Source organism: Lygodium microphyllum, unplaced genomic scaffold, assembly GCF_053477565.2.
Source record: "Lygodium microphyllum isolate KBCC unplaced genomic scaffold, Lygodium_microphyllum_v1.1.10 scaffold_31, whole genome shotgun sequence".
In the NCBI taxonomy this organism is placed as follows: Eukaryota; Viridiplantae; Streptophyta; class Polypodiopsida; order Schizaeales; family Lygodiaceae; genus Lygodium; species Lygodium microphyllum.
The window spans coordinates 4,807,885-4,827,678 of NW_028229514.1; the positions used below are offsets into that span (position 1 = coordinate 4,807,885).

The 19,794-nt window shown below is 42.2% G+C and overlaps 1 long non-coding RNA gene across 1 annotated transcript; it reads right to left on the bottom strand.

The window, feature by feature from the left end:
- Nucleotides 1-17,219: 17,219 nt before the first annotated feature.
- Nucleotides 17,220-19,312, bottom strand: LOC148009270 (uncharacterized). The gene is made up of 2 exons (XR_015689848.1): nucleotides 18,747-19,312; nucleotides 17,220-18,526 (listed from the first exon to the last, which is right to left on the bottom strand). It is a non-coding gene; the product is annotated as an uncharacterized LOC148009270 (long non-coding RNA).
- Between the last annotated feature and the right edge of the window lie 482 nt (nucleotides 19,313-19,794).

Below are 19,794 nucleotides of genomic sequence, written 5' to 3' on the forward strand. Positions count from 1 at the left end.
ATGAAAGACATCCACCATAATAGAACCTTTCTTGACTTCATGTCGAACATAATGATAATGAATAGCAATATGCTTTGATTTACTATGTTGTATATAGTCTTTGGTAAGATTAATAGCACTTTGGTTGTCGCATCAAAGAGGTGTACTAGATGATGAAGGATGTCCCAAATCTACAAGTAGTTGTCGAAGCCAAACTAGCTCGCGAGCTGCTAATGATGCAGCAACATATTCTGCCTTAGTTGTAGAAACCGCAACACGTCGTTGTTTCTTGCTGGACCAAGAAACCAAACATCCATTTACAAAGAAACAATTCCCACTTGTAGATCGCATGGATAAATGTGAATTTGCCCAATCAGCATCTGTATATCCAATAAGGTCAAGAGAAGTTGAAGAAGATAAAGAAGAATCCTCTCAACGACGATAAATAAGACCAAACTCCTTAGTACCCTTGAGGTACTTAAGAATACGTTTTGCAGCACTCCAATGAATGGTGGAAGGGGAAGAAAGATACTGTCCCAAAAAGTTAGCTGCAAATAAAATATCTGGTCTTGTGTTTAAACCAATAAATTGAAGACAACCAACAAGATTAGCAAAAGGTTGATGAATGGCTGATTCTTCATTGCGTGTTGTAGACGTACCCTTGGTAGAGCTCGAAAGAATGGGAGTGTTGGCAGAGTGCGCATTTGTCAACCCAAACTTCTTAACAATATCATTAATAAACTTTGTCTGGCAAAGAAGAAGAATGCCTTGTTGCCGGTGCCGTTGAACTTGAATACCCAAACAAGAATGTATCTCACCAAGATCCACCATTTCAAATGTAGTTGATAAAAGCTTCTTCATAGCATCCAAGAAAGCAATATTATTTGACACAAGAATAGTATCATCAACATATAGAGCCAAGTTCAACCACACATTGTAGCACATTGTAGCAATACCACACATTGTAGCACATGCAAGGGCCTTCTTGTATCATCCTTCATCGTCATAAGTCTGAGTCCTTCATCGGTTGACCATTGCTCTCGAGCATTCTAGTATTTTGTTTGCATGTTCCTTCATTAATGCCCTTCTAAAACCTAGAAGGGCACCCATAGCATCATCAAGCTTCATCAAAAGGACTGGCAACACTCCCATTCTTTCAAGCTCTACCAAGGGTACATCTACAACACGCAATGAAGAATCAGTCATTCATCAACCTTTTGCTAATCTTGTTGGTTGTCTTCAATTTATTGGTTTAAACACAAGATCAGATATTTTATTTGCAGCTAACTTTTTGGGACAGTATCTTTCTTCCCCTTCCACCATTCATTGGAGTGCTGTTTCAAGTTGGTCATGTCCAGGAAAATATGCAGACTGTGGTTGTGGAAAACCAACTTTATCTTTGAAACATGCTACCCATTTCATTGTCACTTTGTTTATTCCGGACACAAAAGAGACATCTGCAGCTTGACTTCACACTGCTCAATTAATACAAGCAACAAATTCGGGTATCAACCCTCTGTAAGGGCTGGATATTTTTATCTGCCAAAATTGAGAATTGAGGTGGTAAATCTTCTCGTCTTGCTTATTCTAACAAACATTGTTCTTATTGTGATAAGAAAGGCCATGTGGCTTCTAATTGCTGGGCACATCAATATGATGAGGAGCATGGAGTTACTATAAAGCAACCTCGCTCGTCCAAAAGTTTTCCTCCTTGTGATTATTGTGCACATACAGATCATCCATCTCATTGTTGTTATAAACACAGATATGATGAAGAATGTTCTCAAGCTTATATTGTTCAACAAACTGCAACTAATGATGATCATACTCATCAGGAGCTCAATTTCGTCCATCATGATATCTCTCCAGAAAAGGTACTTCATGTTCATGATGGTTCTCTATTCATCGTTGATTCAGGTGCCACTCGAAACATGACATACCAATCGCAGTGGCTTCACAATTATCGTTCTCTTCATGTTAAGAAGTTTGTTTACATTGCGGATGATATGACTTGTCAAGTCAAAGGAGTGGGTGATTTATATATAGGGACTGTTTCATCCACTAGAATATTAAGAGGAGTTCTTCATGTTCCAGATTTGCAAAGAAATCTTCTTTCTGTTGCTCATCTAGTTGATCTTGGTTTGTTTGTTGGCTTCGATCATAATCAATGCCGTATAGAGAAAGACAGACATACTATAGTAGTGGCTCCTTGACATGGTAATCTATTTGAGCTATCATTGAACGATACGGTTGCAAATGTTGTTACTGCCCCTGGAGATGCAGATTGCAATTTATGGCATCAACAATTTGCACACTCCGATTTTTCCAAAATTCTTGATCTTCATCGTCATGGTCTTGTGCAAGGTATGGATCTTAAATCTCATCCACGTATGGGAATATGTGAGTATTGTGCACTTGGAAAACACCATCGTTCGCATTTCCACACTTCTACTTCATCACATTCATGTGCTCTCTTGGATTTGGTTCATACCGATATTTGCGGTCCTTTTCGTGCCTCAAAGTCTCAATATCAATATTTTATAACTTTCATTGATGATTTCTCACGGTACACACATGTCTATCTTCTTCGACATAAGTGTGAGGCTTTATCTATATTTAAACAATACAAGATAAGTGTGGAGCTTCAAACTCAATTCTCTATAAAGACTCTTCACAGTGACAATGGCGGTGAATATGTATCCAATCTATTTGATGACTTCTGTAAGGATCAAGGTATTCATCATGAGTTTAGAGTTCCTTATTCTCCTTAGCAAAATGGTGTTGCTGAGTGCAAAAATCACACTATTCTTAATGCTATACATTGCATGCTTATACACTCTGGTTTGCCTCGAAAGTTTTGGACTGAAGCACTTCTAACAGCCGTTTTTATTCAAAATCATCTTCCAACAACTACACTTGCTGGTAAAATTCCTATAACAATCTAGACAGGGAAGACACCTTCAATCTCTCACTTTCGCACATTTGGCTGCATTGCTTATATTCATGTGCCCAAGGACACTCGACATAAGTTGGATACTCCAGGTTTGAAGGTTATTTTTCTTGGTTATTCAGATCATTCCAAAGGTTACAAATTTTATGATCCTTCTACTCAAAAGGTTATCATTAGTTGAGAGCAGAATTTAGGTGCCGGGAAGTGCTTAAAATTAGCTAAAAATTATGAATATCAAGGGAAAAATATTCACCGTCAAAGGCGGCGGCTCGATCTAGGACGATTTTAAGCACCAAAGTGCTTTAAAGGTGCCCGAGCGACACTTGTTGATTTTTCATAATTTTTCAGACAGTCGTGCGGGTTGACACGAGCTACTGGCCAATGCGGGATGCCAAGCCGGATGCCCAGGATTTTTCATATCTCAATTCCGAGTCCGGACGGGGAAATGGCCAAGGAAACGGTCAAGATGCGAAGGGGTGGACAAAATTTGGCCCAAATGAGTAAATGACTCTTGGGAGCCCAAAATGAAAGTCACATGAAATGAAGGAGAGAAAATCGTGGAGAGAGAGAGGAGGACATCACGACAGCATGCGCCGAAAATTGCGCCCTTCTTGATGGAGATGGAGGTGTGGGGCTGCAAACAACCCCTGCAAAACTGATCATGGGCCCTCATTCCCTCCTGTGTGTGGATCTTATCGCCGCCCTTCGCCCATCAATTGATGGCCTGAATGCTGAGATAGAAATCTAGTCTTTCTCTCTCCTCCCTCTCTCTCTTCTAAGGGGGAATTCATGTGGGAAGAAGAAGGAAGAAGAAAGAATGATGGAGGCTTGTCCGGCATGGATCGGATTGCTCCACGAGCTGGGAATGGTGACTTGTGATCGTCATGAGCATGAAGTGCTGCTGATTTTTAGATTTGCAGCCATGGACATGAAACCCGAAACACACAAATAAGCGGTAATTCAATTTTTTTTAAAGGAAATTTGAGATTTCATGGCTTTTGATTGATAAAATGTTGTTCATTACTTGTTGATCATAATCAGAAAATCAGAAAAATATGCATCTTGTGGCTCAAAATAATACACTAAAACAAGTAAAATATGGAAAATCAAGGAAAAATGATGTTTTTGGGCATAAAAATGGGGAAATGAATAGGAACACCAACTAAATTTTCATTTTGCTGCAAGAAAGAACTAAGGGCCACAGCCCATAACCTATTTTAAATTTTTAGTAATTAAATAATGCAAAAAATAAGAAAAAATACAAGAAAAATAGAGAAAAATCACTAAAAATATGGGAAAAATGTATTTTGGGTGCGAAAAATTAATGAAAATTAAGAACAATGTTTGTGAATGTTTGTGGGGACTGAAGCATGAGGATTTGCCTCAGTTCAACCCCACCTTCTTGTTCTAGTGTGTTTTTCCCGCTCTTTACACATAAAATGATGGCAAAATGCCCTATAAATCTATACAACAATGCAACATTTGATCGATGGGAGGGTAGAGTGGTTAGAATGTGTCTAAATGTGGAGTAACATGATGAAAAGATTTTTTCCTTGTTTGCATGCCATATAGGTTGGTGAATAATTATAGAATGAGAGCCTAGTAGCACGAGGGTTTCCTTGGTGCTAGGTTCGTGCAACGCGCATAAGAACGGTAGTTGAAAATCATTGAAAGGATTTTTTCCGCATGTGCACAATATTGATTTCATAATTGTTTGAGCACTTGGCATCCACACTATGCATAAATCATGGAAAGTATTTAAAGATATCAGAAATCCTGGATACACAGCAATTGTTTTCATTAGGACCTTGACCCACGTTGAGTGAGAGACAGGACACCCTAAGCCGTAGGCTAGTCGTGGAGTCTAGGGGAAAGAGAAGTAAGGACAATGGTACATTCCTATATGCGATTAAATGGTACCTTGAGTGGATTTTGTACGGAATGTTTATATGTTGAGCGACGCACCGAGGGGCCAATCCCCAAGGTGTAGGAGAGTCGCAGAGGGGTGGCGGCACTCAGCCGTTGGAGGACCCCCTATGTCTGTGCTTCGTAATGTGTAAGAGACTCTCTCTGAGGAGTAGTGGGTGAGAGAAGAGTGGACTACAAACGACGTAATACAAACGCAAGATATTTAGGAAGGCAATGTATGTGTCATCAACGCTCTTGTCCGCGAGGCCGTGGGGTTGTTGAGCGCGTGAGATAGAGGCCCGGCTAGTGCATGAGCCAGTGCCAACCTGTTTTTAGGTTCCATCAGTGGTGCGTCTATCGGGAGCCGCTTAAAAGTGGCAGTCCTCGAATCCTGGTTGTCTAGGGACCAACTAGCAGTTTATGCCAAAGGACACTGTGATTGATCCGTTATTTATCGATAAGCATCGTCTAGCAGAAATCCAAAAGCAAGAGAGAGACAAAAGAGCTAGGCGACGTGCTGAACTTTTTAGAAGATATTCCCCTAAGCGTAGCAGTGCTGAACCCTTACAAGGGAGTAGATCTAGTGGTCTTAGTACCACAAGCAGTAAGTTAGGAGAAGGTGAAAGCTCTAGTGCTCCCCTTCCTTCCATAATCCAGTCTATATCAAGTGCGGGAGATGCAACCCCACCGTCCCCTATTCGTAGTGCAAATCCAATTTTCGTTATGGCGCAGCCTATTGCAATTCCAGCAGAAACGATGGATTTGTCGGCTCTAGGTTACCCGCTACCCATTTTTAATGGGTTAGTTGAGGAAGATGCGGAACTCCACATTAGAGAGTTTCAAAAGCTAATGTTTAACTGTCGCATCCAAGAAGAAGGACATTTAATGATGTTCTTCAATATGACTCTCAAAGGAAGAGCTGCCATATGGTATCATGGTTTAGAAGCCGGAACCATATTGAATATTGATGCATTTTATGGAGCTTTTCGAAGGGAGTTTGCCCCTGCAAGGGGTGGACAATATTGGTTGCGTGTACTCAACGTGACCCGCCAAGAACCACACGAGGATATTCGTGCTTATGCGAAGAAAATAAAAGAGGTTTTCCGTAAGTTGGACACCTCTATTCCTATCCCCGCAGCTGCCCAATTGCAATATTTCCTACATGGTTTGGACTTTAATATCCAATTGCAGTTGAGTAGTGTCCCCTTGGGGGATATAGATACTGCCATTACACGAGCACAAGAGGTGGAATCCCGACTACAAGCAGCCTATGCTTCTCGAGGTAATTTGAATATGGGTTTAGTATTGGGAAACAATGTGGCAATGGCCAATGGCAATAGTGGCCAAGGGATAGCGATGGCTAACCCTAATGGGAGAGGGAACATGATGCAGAATGTCCCTTTATTACCAGCTCCCCCTAGCATGTCGATACCTACGGGCAGTCAAATGGCTCCAAATGGTGGAGGCCAGGCGGTCAATTCTAATACCACGCCTGTGGCTCAACAACCAGTGCCTAATCGAATTGTTAGGCCTATGGAATGACATGGTAATGACCAAGGCTATGAGTCGAGCGATTCCAATGTTCTTGGTGAGGTTAAGGACATGATGAAGCATTATACCGACATGATTACGGAGCAATATCGGCAAATAGTCGTTGATGTCAACTTCCTTAAAAAACAACAAAATTTGATAGGAAGTAGATATCCAGATGAGGGTGCGCCTTCGAGGTTTAGTTGCAAATGGTGTGGTGGGCAGCACTATCCAAGAAATTGCCCAAATGTTAAGTGTGACATTTGTGAAAAATCTGGCCATTTAGCAGCTACTTGCTGGAGTAAGATCAGTTCCCTCCAGTGAGGTAGTCGGCAACCAGGGCCTGTTAATCATCGTGCCCAAGGAAATGATTCCCAGCGAGAAGATGGGCCTAAACAAATACTTCAACGACCAAAGACTACAGTGGAGGAGCTACCCAGTGGGAGTGGGATTAGTTTGATTGAGGCTGTACGCGTTAATGATGCTGAAACCTCTAATCTACGAGTTGTTCTTATAAGAGGACAAAAGGGTAGACAAGCCGACAAGGATAAGGCTGTCGACGGAAACCCTAAACAAGGCGACAAAGGAACACAAGTTTTGGATCCTGCCACCATGGAAGGGGGACCTTTGAAGCCCGTGGAAAGTAAAGCTGATAAGGAATCACCAAACAAGAAGGTGAAAGTTAAAAAAGAGGCAATAAAGCCGGTTCAGCGACCTAAAGAACGGATGGTTTGGCGTGAAAAGCGAGCTCTATCGAACTATCATGAATTCGATCTGGCGAGCTCTCTTTGCAAAGTCAAGCCGGATGTGAATCTTTTACAGCTTATTAAGCTTTCCCCAGGAGTACGCAAGGAATTTAGAAAGATCCTCCGTACCGGTTATATCGTAAAACCTTTGGGTATTGCGCGAGTTGGTGATGACTGGTTCCAGCATGCTGAGAAGCATTGCCCAAGGGTTGCAGCCTATGTCGATGGGATATTAGTAGATTATGTCATTGTCGACATGGGATCATCTGTTAACATTATGAGTTCTGAACTGATGGAAAGGTTGGATCTTGCGATCCAGAAAGATACCTCCACAATTCTCAGAATGGCAGATGATAGTTTGAGACAGCTGGAAGGCTGCATTACTCAGGTCCATGTCACTGTTGCAAATGTAGAATGCCTGTTGGACTTTAGGGTGATTCGTTTTGCAGGGCGTCCGAGTTACCAAGTATTACTCGGGCAACCTTGGATCTTGCAAGCGGACTGCCAAGTAGATATACCCGCCGGTCGACTAATATTCGGTAGAGGTGTCCAGTGTGTGGTGGTTGATGCTTATCCTGAGTCTCCGCAGAGTGAGAGAGCTCCCCTATCTTCTACAGAATTGGAGACATTAGAAGATTTATCTGCCAGTGAGACATCATCGAGTGATGAGTCCAAAGAGGGATCCACTACGGAAGACATCTATCACATCACTTTGAACGAGCCGATAGAGGGCCAAGATCGTATAAGAGATGCAAATGTTATCGAGCTAGACCTTGGTACGCCTAATGATTCACGGCCAATCAAATTAGGTTCTATGCTCAGCACAGCAGAAAGGGAGGACTATGTGGCCCTGATCCAGGAATTCCGTGATATCTTTGCCTGGAGTTATGATGAGTTGAGAGGCATTCCTCCTAGTCTTGTTGTTCATACAATTCCGTTGAAAGAGGACAGTCGTCCTGTACGACAGAAAGTAAGGCGTATGCCTTTCGAACTGAGGGACTGGCTATTTGAAGAGTTACAGAAGCTTCGAAAAGCGGGTTTGATTTTTCCTGTGCAACACACGAAATGGTGTTCGCCAGTTGTGATCAGAAAGAAGAAAAATAATCGAATCCGATTATGTGTAGACTTTAGAGAGTTGAATAAGCAGACAGTTAAGGACTACTACCCGTTGCCATTTATTGACCAGATTTTGGATCAATTAGCGGGTAGGGAAATATATTCGTTTATGGATTGCTTTGCAGGATATAACCAGATGGCAATTGCAGAAGAGGATAAGTTGAAAACAACTTTTATTACTGTATTTGGTACTTTTGCGTACCATGTGATGGCCTTTGGTTTATGCAATGCGCCTGGTTCGTGGCAACGAACAGCAGATAAGACATTCGGTGACATATCCCTTGAAGAGTTGAAGGTGTTTATTGATGACTTAGGGGTTGCCACCATGAGAGAAAGGCAGTTGATCATTTTAAGAAAATGTTTTGAGCGCTGTAGACAATTTTGCATCGCTCTAAACCCGCGGAAGTGTGTTTTTGGAGTACCTTATGGGCTATTGCTGGGTCATGTGGTTAGTTCGGTAGGAATTGCTACAGACCCTGAGAAGGTCAAAGTTATAGTTGCCATGGGTCCACCACGCACTCCGAAAGAAGTTCATAGCTTTCTGTCTTCGGTTGGTTATTACCGTAGATTTATAAACGCGTTGGCAGAAAGAACGTTGCCGCTTACAAATTTATTGTCCTTTAGTTGTTCGTTTGTATGGGGTGACCCTTGTAAGATAGCATTCGAGGATGTGAAACAGGAGCTAGCAAGAGCGCCCGTTTTAAAAGCACCTAAAAGAGGTGACGTGTTCTATATATTCTCTGCAGCCACCATGTATAGTATCAGCTGCTGTTTAGCCCAAATTTGGGAAGAGAAGTGGTACCACCCGATTGCTTTTGCTAGCCGGAAGCTGGGGGTATCCGAAATCAATTATACCTACATGGAGAAGTTGTGTCTAGCGATGGTCTTTGGGACCAATAAATTTAGGCATTATATTCTCTATGAGAAAGTCGTGCTTTATACGAAGGCGGAGGGACTTCGATTATTGATGAATAAGCTACAGCCGCCTGATCGTCTAGCAAAGTGGTTGATCACTTTGCAGGAATTTGATTATGAAATCCGTAGTAAGCCACCAAGGTTGCAAGGCATCGTGGAATGTCTTGTGGACTTTGGGGAACCGAAAGAATCTGTGGCTGAAGGTAGTGACATGGAGTTGTTATTTAAAATAGATACAGCATCTATTCCCTCCTGGTACGCTGCAATAACGCATTATTTATCGACACGAGAGGCGGGATCCGAATTATCTAAAGCTGAGAGAAGGAAAATTAAGCAACAAGCGTTAAAGTTTGCCTTGATCGCAGGTACATTATATCGGCAAGGGGTTGATGACATCTATCGCCGATGTGTGATGCCTGACGAGGTGCCATTCATTTTGGAAGAGTGTCATGATTCTGCTTGCGGTGGCCATTTTGCAGGACGGCTTATAGCACAAAAGGCTTTAAGAGCAGGTTATTGGTGGCCTGCCATCTTCCAGGATGCGTTTGCGTATGTTAAGAGATGCGATATTTGTCAATGACATGATAGTCGAGAGAATAGAAAACGACCACTCACCCCTATTATGGCAATACTTCCATTTGAGAAGTGGGGAATAGACTTTGTGGGTCCTATTACTCCATCGTTGACTATGCAAAAGAGGTACATCATTGTAGCAACTGACTACTTCACAAAGTGGTCAAAAGCACGTGCAACAAGGAAAGATGATGCTAAAGAAACTGCTAGTTTCCTTTTAGAGCAGATAATATGCCGGTTTGGTCCGCCGAAAGAATTAGTGTCGGACCGCGGAACCCATTTCCTGAATAAGGTGATCAAAGGTTTGACAGAGATGTGGCAAATCAAGCATAACAAGACAACCCCATACAACCCGCAAGCCAATGGGCAAGTTGAAAGCACCAACAAGTAGATTGTGGACATCCTGTCCAAAATTGTGTCGGAAAAGAAACGGGATTGGGATAAAAAGTTATACGTGGCAGTGTGGGTCTATAATACGACTTTCAAACGAGCCACTAGCCATACCCTGTTCAAGTTAGTATATGGGGAGGAATGTGTCTTGCCTTTAGAGATTGAGCTGCCGACTATTCGGTTTGCCATCAATCATTCTTTGAGTGATGAAGACGCACTTTTTGAGCGCTTGACGACACTGGCACATTTAGGTGAGCTTAAGCTACAGAGCTTATTGCACCAAGAAGTGGCGAAGCGTCGAATGAAGCAGCTATACGATCTTAAAGCTAAGAAATACACCTTCAAGAAAGGACAGCTTGTTCTGTATTATGACGCACAACGTGAATTATTTCCAGGCAAGCTAGAGCCCAAATGGGATGGGCCCTATAGGATCGTTAGAATATGAAAGAATAAATCCACAGTCTTGTTAGCTGACCTTGAGGGGGTAGAATTTAAAAATAAGGTTAATCTTAATAAGATTAAACCTTATTATTTCTGATTGCACTAATACTATGACTGCCTTGCAGGTCTAGGAGAGCTCGATCAAACATCTGCAAGGAAATCGTGATAGAGGTTGATGGGTCGTCTGATCCCTTATTTAGAACACCCATATTTAGAACAGAGATATCATCAGGGAAAGCTCATTCGGTGGAGCAAAGGATACAAGGTGATTGAGCAAGAAGGCGGGACATTTACTTGGGAGATCAAGGTCTTCTGCCATCACTGCCTATAAATTTTGACGAGCATCCCTGTTGAATTCAATGATGATGAAGGGATAGAGCCTACAGTCCACCCGTTGAATATGCTGAATTTCGATTACCATAATTACGAGTAGAGTTCAGGATGGCGGGATATGTAAACCCTTTATGGACGTACACCTTGTACTTTGATGGGGCGTCCAGGGGTGCATGCAAAAAAGGAAGTGTAGGAGTTGTCATCCGAGACCCCCGACGACGCATTGTCATAAAGTTAGCTGCTTATCTCGAGGTGAATTTTACCAATAACATGGCCGAATACAAAGCCCTGATTATGGGTTTGAACATTGCAAAGAAGGGTGGTATCCGCCAGTTATTGGTAAAAGGGGACTCTCAGTTGGTTTTAAATCAACTCAATGGGACGTATATGGTACGAAACCCCATCCTTTGCATGTACAATCATACTGCCATAACCCTGCTAGACGAATTTGATAGAGTGTCTTTTCAGCTGATTCCACGGAATTGGAATCAGTTTGCCGATTCATTGGCTAATTTTTCGTATGAAGAAGACCTCTTCTTTAATTGTGGCCCTTGTCCCGATATATCTATTGATGGTGAGACAGGACCTGGTCGTTTGTGGAGTATGCTTTCTGAACATGCCCTCTTTGGCAGACGATGGTTGATCTGGGTGATGCAGAGGGTAGGTGAGACTCATCTGCCTTTATTATCTTGGACCCACAGACTGACTAGACGACATGTGATGCGAACACCTCTTGCGATATACGCAGGAGGAATAGGTCATAATTTAATGCACCTAGTTTAGAGCTACGAGCCTCTGTTCCCCTGGGAATGGTATGCTTTGATGACTATCATAGTTGTTTCCAGGAGGATGTTATGCGTAGTATTGTTGGATTTCATTAGGCCAAGAGGGCCGATTCAGTTTTGTAGTGAAGTGTTTCATTTCATTAGGCCAAGAGGGCCATTTCCCTGTCTAGTGCGGGTGCGTTTAATCGGGTTTTTGTTTTAAGTGTTGTGTTGGACAGGTTTCGTGTTTCATGGAATTTGGTGGAGCCTGGAGGAGCCTTTGCTGCAGTGAAAGCTTCTTGTGGCCAATCCAGGTGATATCTCTCCTTTACGAGTACCTTTCTTTCATGTTGTATGTGTATTTGTACTTGTCGAGGGGATACATTTTTGTTGGGGACCGGTAACTAAGGCATTAAGTCCCAGGTTTAGGCTAAGTATGTTTGAGGGAGGTCGGAGTAGTCATTGCCTCCTGTAAAGACATTGTCAGGCATCGAAAGACCTGTTTTAGAAGGAAGTCCGAGTGGCCCTGTTCTGCTAGCCTGCTAGGCAGCCGTTCTAGGAGTTCTTGTTAGTAGTGAGGCAGTTAGAGAAGCTTGCCAGAAGATAATAATGATGATGCCAAGAAACCCTGAACATCCTAAAAGATGAATATAAATACGAAGGTGTAAAAAGGGGTTCTAACCCCTATCAAAGAAAAGAAAAGGAATGAAAAGATATAAGCAATTGATCATTGCCTTGCGAAGGCCTGGTAGGTTCCTGGGGACGAGTCAAACCCAGGGCCGATACCTTGTCTTCCTAGGGGTGGCTTCTTGCTGAAGAAAAAACTGACAAAACAAGGAAGGTTGGAGCGAAAATAAAAGTGAGCGTTAGAAAAGGATTAAGTATTGCCTTGCGAGGGCTTGGTAGGTTCTTGGGTGCCGAGACAGGTCCTGAGGCCGATGCCCTGTTCTCCTTGAGTCACTACGCTCAGCTCCCTCCTTTTTACATGCCCAAGTATGTTCATAAAATACAAACCCTAAAAGAAGAAATGTACTGGAAGAAAATACTCCTTGACCAGGCTATAGGAGTCCTCGCCTTGTAGGAGCTCCCAGTTGTGTTATCTTTAGTTGGTAAGTAGTTCAGACTACCACTTAGGGCAACCTCTTTGACAGTTTTTTTAGTTTGGCTGTATTGGAGTAGCTGGTTAGTGACTCACTTTGGATCTTCTATTAGATGATGCTAGGCCTACTCCTTGTGGATGTCATGCCTTGGTTCTGTTCAGGGGTAGGGGGAGCATTGTGCTGAGTTTTATTATATATTTATTTTGTATCAGTTTGATGCTTCTTTGGTTGTTTATGTGCAGATATGTTCGTGGATTCGATGGACTGAGTCGCCCTATCCCGTGGTCGCCAATGAGAGCGGAATTTAGGTGCCGAGAAGTGCTTAAAAATAGCTAAAAATTATGAATATCAAGGAAAAAATATTCACCGTCAAAGGCGGCGGCTCGATCTAGGACGATTTTAAGCACCAAAGTGCTTTAAAGGTGCCCGAGCGACACTTGTTGATTTTTCATAATTTTTCAGACAGTCGTGCGGGTTGACACGAGCTACTGGTCAATGCAGGATGCCAAGTCGAACGCCCAGAATTTTTCAGATCTCAATTCCGAGTTCGGACGGGGAAATGGCCAAGGAAACGGTCAAGATGCGAAGGGGTGGACAAAATTTGGCCCAAATGAGTAAGTGACTCTTGGGAGCCCAAAATGAAAGTCACATGAAATGAAGGAGAGAAAATCGTGGAGAGAGAGAGGAGGACATCACGACAGCATGCGCCGAAAATTGCGTCCTTCTTGATGGAGATGGAGGTGGGGCTGCAAACAACCCCTGCAAAACTGATCATGGGCCCTCATTCCCTCCTGTCTGTGGATCTTATCGCCGCCCTTCGCCCGTCAATTGATGGCCTGAATGCTGAGATAGAAATCTAGTCTTTCTCTCTCCTCCCTCTCTCTCTTCTAAGGGGGAATTCATGTGGGAAGAAGAAGGAAGAAGAAAGAATGATGGAGGCTTGTCCGGCATGGATCGGATTGCTCCACGGGCTGGGAATGGTGACTTGTGATCGTCATGAGCATGAAGTGCTGCTGATTTTCAGATTTGCAGCCATGGACATGAAACCCGAAACACGCAAATAAGCGGTAATTCAATTTTTTTTTAAAGAAATTTGAGATTTCATGGCTTTTGATTGATAAAATGTTGTTCATGTGGGCTAAAAATTGTTTGTTGCTGTTTTCCATGAGTACTTGTTGATCATAATCAGAAAATCAGAAAAATATGCATCTTGTGGCTCAAAAGAATACATTAAAACACGTAAAATATGAAAAATCAAGGAAAAATGATGTTTTTGGGCATAAAAATGGAAAAATGAATAGGAACACCAACTAAATTTTCATTTTACTGCAAGAAGGAACTAAGGGCCACAGCCCATAACCTATTTTAAATTTTTAGTAATTAAATAATGCAAAAAATAAGAAAAAATACAAAAAAAATAGAGAAAAATCACTAAAAATAGAGGAAAAATGCATTTTGGATGCGGAAAATTAATGAAAAATAAGAATAATGTTTGTGAATGTTTGTGGGGACTGAAGCATGAGGATTTGCCTCAGTTCAACCCCACCTTCTTGTTCTAGTGTGTTTTTTCCGCTCTTTACACATAAAATGATGGCAAAATGCCCTATAAATCTATACAACAATGCAACATTTGATCGATGGGAGGGTAGAGTGGTTAGAATGTGTCTAAATATGGAGTAACATGATGAAAAGATTTCTGCCTTGTTTGCATGCCATATAGGTCGGTGAATAATTATAGAATAAGAGCCTAGTAGCACGAGGGTTTCCTTGGTGCTAGGTTCGTGCAACGCCGCATAAGAACGGTAGTTGAAAATCATTGAAAGGATGTTTTTCGCATGTGCACAATATTGATTTAATAATTGTTTGAGCACTTGGCATCCACACTATGCATAAATCATGAAAAGTATTTAAAGATATCAGAAATCCTGGATGCACAGCAATTGTTTTCATTAGGACCTTGACCCACGTTGAGTGAGAGAGAGGACACCCTAAGCCGTAGGCTAGTCGTGGGGTCTAGGGGAATGAGAAGTAAGGACAATGGTACATTCCTGTATGCGATTAAATGGTACCTTGAGTGGATTTTGTACGGAATGTTTATATGTTGAGCGACGCACCGAGGGGCCAATCCCCAATGTGTAGGAGAGTCGCAGAGGGGTGGCGGCACTCAGTCGTTGGAGGACCCCCTATGTCTGTGCTTCGTAATGTGTAAGGGACTCCCTCTGAGGAGTAGTGGGTGAGAGAAGAGTGGACTACAAACGACGTAATACAAACGCAAGATATTTAAGAATGCAATGTATGTGTCATCAACGCTCTTGGCCGCGAGGCCGTGGGGTTGTTGAGCGCGTGAGATAGAGACCTGGCTAGTGCATGAGCCAGTGCCGGCCCGTTTTTAGGTTCCATCATTAGTCGTGATGCTATATTTGATGAGAAGACTATGGGTGGCACATGGTCGTCAGATGTTTCAGATGATACACAATCTTTGCTTAGTGCATTTCCTTACTTGCTTTGTGAGTCTACTAATTCTGATGATCATAAACCTCCTTCACCTCCAAAGAAGATTGATGAAAATTTAGAGATATATGTCGATCTTCCTATTGAGATAGAGCATGGATTCTATTCTATTGAATATGATGTCTTTGATGATGCTATGTCTATCCAAGAGGATCCAATAGCATATATGGAAGCTATCAATTCGTCTCAAAGGAATTAATGGCAAGAAGCTATGCAAGCTGAGTATGATTCTTTAATCTCCAAAGGTATATGGATTCTTATTGAACTCCCCCCAAATCGTGTTCCTATCAAATGTAAATGGGTTTATAAAACCAAGACCAAAGCTGATGGCTCGTTTGATAAGTTAAAAGCACAACTTGTTGCAAAAGGTTATTCGCAGATTGTAGGAGTAGATTATCAAGAAACATTTTCTCCCATTGTGCGCTCCACAACTGTTCATATGCTTTTGGCTTTTACAACACTATTTGATTTAGAAATTCACCAAATGGATGTTAAAACGGCTTTTCTCAAAGGAGATCTTGAAGAAGAAATCTACATGGAGCAAGCTGAAGGTTTTATGATTGCATGAAAGGAGCATCTTATATGCCAGCTTCATCATGCATTATATGGATTGAAGCAAGCCTCTCGTGCTTGGTATATTAAGATTGATCAGTTCCTCACATCTAAAGGTTTTGTTGCATGTTTTGCTGACCCAAATCTTTACATCAAAAGGGAGGACAAATGTTTTATTATTCTTGCTCTATATGTTGATGATACTATTCTTGTGTCAAATAATATTGCTTTCTTGGATGCTATGAAGAAGCTTTCATCGACTGCATTTGAAATGGTGGATCTTGATGAGATACATTCTTGTTTGGGTATTCAAGTTCAACGACACCGACAACAAGGCATTCTTCTTCTTCACCATACAAAGTTTATTAATGATATTGTTAAGAAGTTTGGGTTGACAAATGCGCACTCTGCCAACACTCCCATTCTTTCGAGCTCTACCAAGGGTACATCTACAACACGCAATAATGAAGAATTAGCCAAGTGTACTAGATGATGAAGGATGTCCCAAATCTGCAAGTAGTTGTCGAAGCCAAACTAGCTCGCGAGCTGCTAATGATGCAGCAACATATTTGGCCTCAGTTGTAGAAACCGCAACACATCGTTGTTTCTTGCTAGACCAAGAAACCAAACATCCATTTACAAAGAAACAATTCCCACTTGTAGATCGCATGGATAAATGTGAAAGACACGAGACACCGAAAGTGGAACCCCAGAAGTGTGTCAACTGAGCACACATGATAGGAATATATAGAGGGAACCTGGGGCACTATATATAGATAGAATATATATAGCTAATACTCCCGCTCAAATAAAGGTCCCTTACTATGGATGAAAAAAAACCCTTGGGGACTCAAGGGAAAAACCCACAGCTCTATATAGGCCTACCGTTATATTAATATTCAAAATATAAAATTACAAAGTTGAACTTACAAGAGCCTATTCATAGGCATCAAAGGAGCAAGGAGCTACATCACTCCTGAATTACAACCACCTATTCAGAGGCATCAAAAGAGCTTTATCACTCCTAAATATACATGTAAAATAAGGATAAGCGACATCACTGCAAAAGATAAAATCTCCAAGAAATTCCTTCAATTGAACTTGGGATGTAAGCAGTATATCTGTCACATCAAAACTTAAAGAGAAACGTTACAGTGATATTAGAACAACACAAGGTCTATAGAGACGGTTCGCGATGCCGCTCTATAGACAACATAACACATATGGGACCCCATGAACAGAATATAAATAAAATAATTTGTCATCAGCTGGAATATAGACGCTCATCAACTGGAAAGAATATAAACATAATAATGTGTCATCAGTTGAAATATAGACCCTCATAAGCTGGAAAGAATATAAACGAAACAATGTATCATCAGCTAGAAGATAGACATTCATCAATGGAATAACGAACGAGGACGATCATCATGAAGCATGGCAATATCAACATCCAAAAGTAATGTTGATGTTAAAATGTAGAGATACATATCTAGCTAATCAAAAGATTGGTTGAGGCGATCACTCCCACAGCTTCATGCGGATCCATTGGCTCTCTTTGGGGCCTTCGTCCTGTAGAGGTGCCACAAGATGCAATCCTTTATTCAAAGACTTCCCAGCTTGTGTAGGATTGACCCTCATGTTTACAAGCTGACCTCCTACCCATGGTGGGTGCAAGAAAGAATGAATCCAAAGACCTTCTCTAGTTATCTTGTGCTTGTAATCTAAACAGTTGCAATGTCTCTTGCTCTGTGTGTGATCCCACCACTCTCATGGAGCTATGAAAACTGAATGCCACAATGCTGCAATATGCTCCTTCCATTCATGATTAAAACAACTGTAGTTGGCCTTATGGTGCCTCCTATGATGGCTATCATAATCATGATGACAATGGTTACGATTTCCATGTGTTACAGATGAAGGTATGGCCAAAATCTTTCTGCTCTATCTCGCGACCGATGAGTATTATCCAAAGTTTCCAAATCTTTAAGCTCATCGCCATCCATTATAGCATCAAGACCATTTGCCACAATGCCATGTTTGGTTATGAAAATTTTAGCTGAGGCTCATGAGCCATCTGGAACTTAAGAACTTGCAGATGCAGACTTGATGCTCAATCCACTTAACAACATGTTGTCAAAATAAGCATGGACTTGCATGTGTGCAGTGGATTAGGCAGGGTAATAACAGAGCTTGTGCTTGTACGATATGTTGGCCCTGAATCTAACAACATCCTTGGAATGGATGGGACCATCCCAATCACTAAATCCACTACATCGCCTATCTAGCTCGTGAGGAGGAGAAAATCTCCTTGAGAACCTTGATGGACTGCCCCTTTCTTCCCATGGTCTGCGATTAGGTGATTACCATCAGTGAATTCATCATCATGTCTGTCAAAATACCCATCAGACCTGTCACGTTCTGAAAGTCGTCTACTCTACATGTACATGTCTCTGTAACTAATGTTGCTGTTGTGGAGGAACGAGAAAGAAATGTCAAGACAAGGTCCTGCTCCGTCAAACCAGATATATCAATTTCAGACAGGGTCCTGCTCTGTCAAGCCACATATCTCAATGTCTGCAGGTGAAGAACCTCGAAAACTGCACACATATGTGAAACTTGAATTGATTTAAACCCGCAGAGGAAAATGCTGTCACAAAAATCGTACATTCAATCCAGAGTCGTTCCACACCAAACGAGCTGATGGAATAAATCGACCTGCAAAGAGAAAAGTAGCAGATGGAGGCATGCAGCTAAAATGGCTAGAGAGAGACTACAACTGCATCACTTGTCAAAAATGGCCAGAGAGAGACCACAGCTGCATCACCTATCATCAGGACGGGACTAAAACACAGCGACGAGACCTACACAAAAATCCTAAAACGAAACCTTGACAATGCACCGTGCACTGAATCAAAGCCTGTGTGTAGCAGCAGACCTCGTGGGTCAGGCCATGGCTGTGTTTCGGAAGACGATGGAAAAACCCCAAAGCACGCTGTTCCTGAAAAGAATGGAGAAACTCTAAAGCACACTTGAAAGCGGGCGTCATGGAGTCAGCAGCAGCAGCATGCAAAGGATGCTGTTGGAGCGAAGCCATTATTTCTTCGATCGAGCTGATCGGAGGCGAGGCGAGATGAGGGTGCCGTTGACATGGATGAGGTCGTGGAGCCGTAGGAAAGCCACGGCGGAGTGTGCGAGGTCCTTTGAGAACTCGACGCAGATGTGGTGGGTGGTGCCACTGCGGCTACCATCATGAGCACTCTAATGACCACCGCCATGAGTATCATCATGATAAGGCCCAAGTTGGAGGATCTAGACAGCCATGGCACTGGGAAGGTGAGGGGGGTGGCGGAAAAAGGAAGCCGCAGTCCTCATACAGAGGAACAAGGCAGCAAGGCCAAGAACTCATCCTCCAACAGTAGCGGCAGCAGACCAGGGCTTCAGCTCTAATACCATGTTGAACAGTGCATGAGGGAGACGAGGAACGGAGGAAGAGAGAGGAGAAGAGAGACATGAGACACCGGAAGTGGAACCCTAGAAGTGTGTCAACTGAGCACACATGATAGGAATATATAGAGGGGACCTGGGGCGCTATATATAGACAGACTATATATAGCTAACATTAAACAGCTATTTCTTTCACTTCCTTGAGCTCTTTTGAACTTGAATTCACCTCTTTTCAAGGCCATAAAACTTTTCCAGACTACACCCTCATCCAACAAAACACTTACAGAGGCATACATAACAGAACAAAACATGAACATAGACTGTACAGAAGCTTAACAAAGGGTTATAGAAGGTCAACATAAAGCATCAAAACTACCTAACTCATACTAAAACCATTCCAAACCATCAAAAACCATTCAATGAGTATTCAAACAACCTCAAACTTCATCAATTATTACTCCATGCTTCATACAGAAGAAAAACAGAACAAAACAGAAGCTATCAGAACTTCAACATAACATATAAGAACATCATAGAGC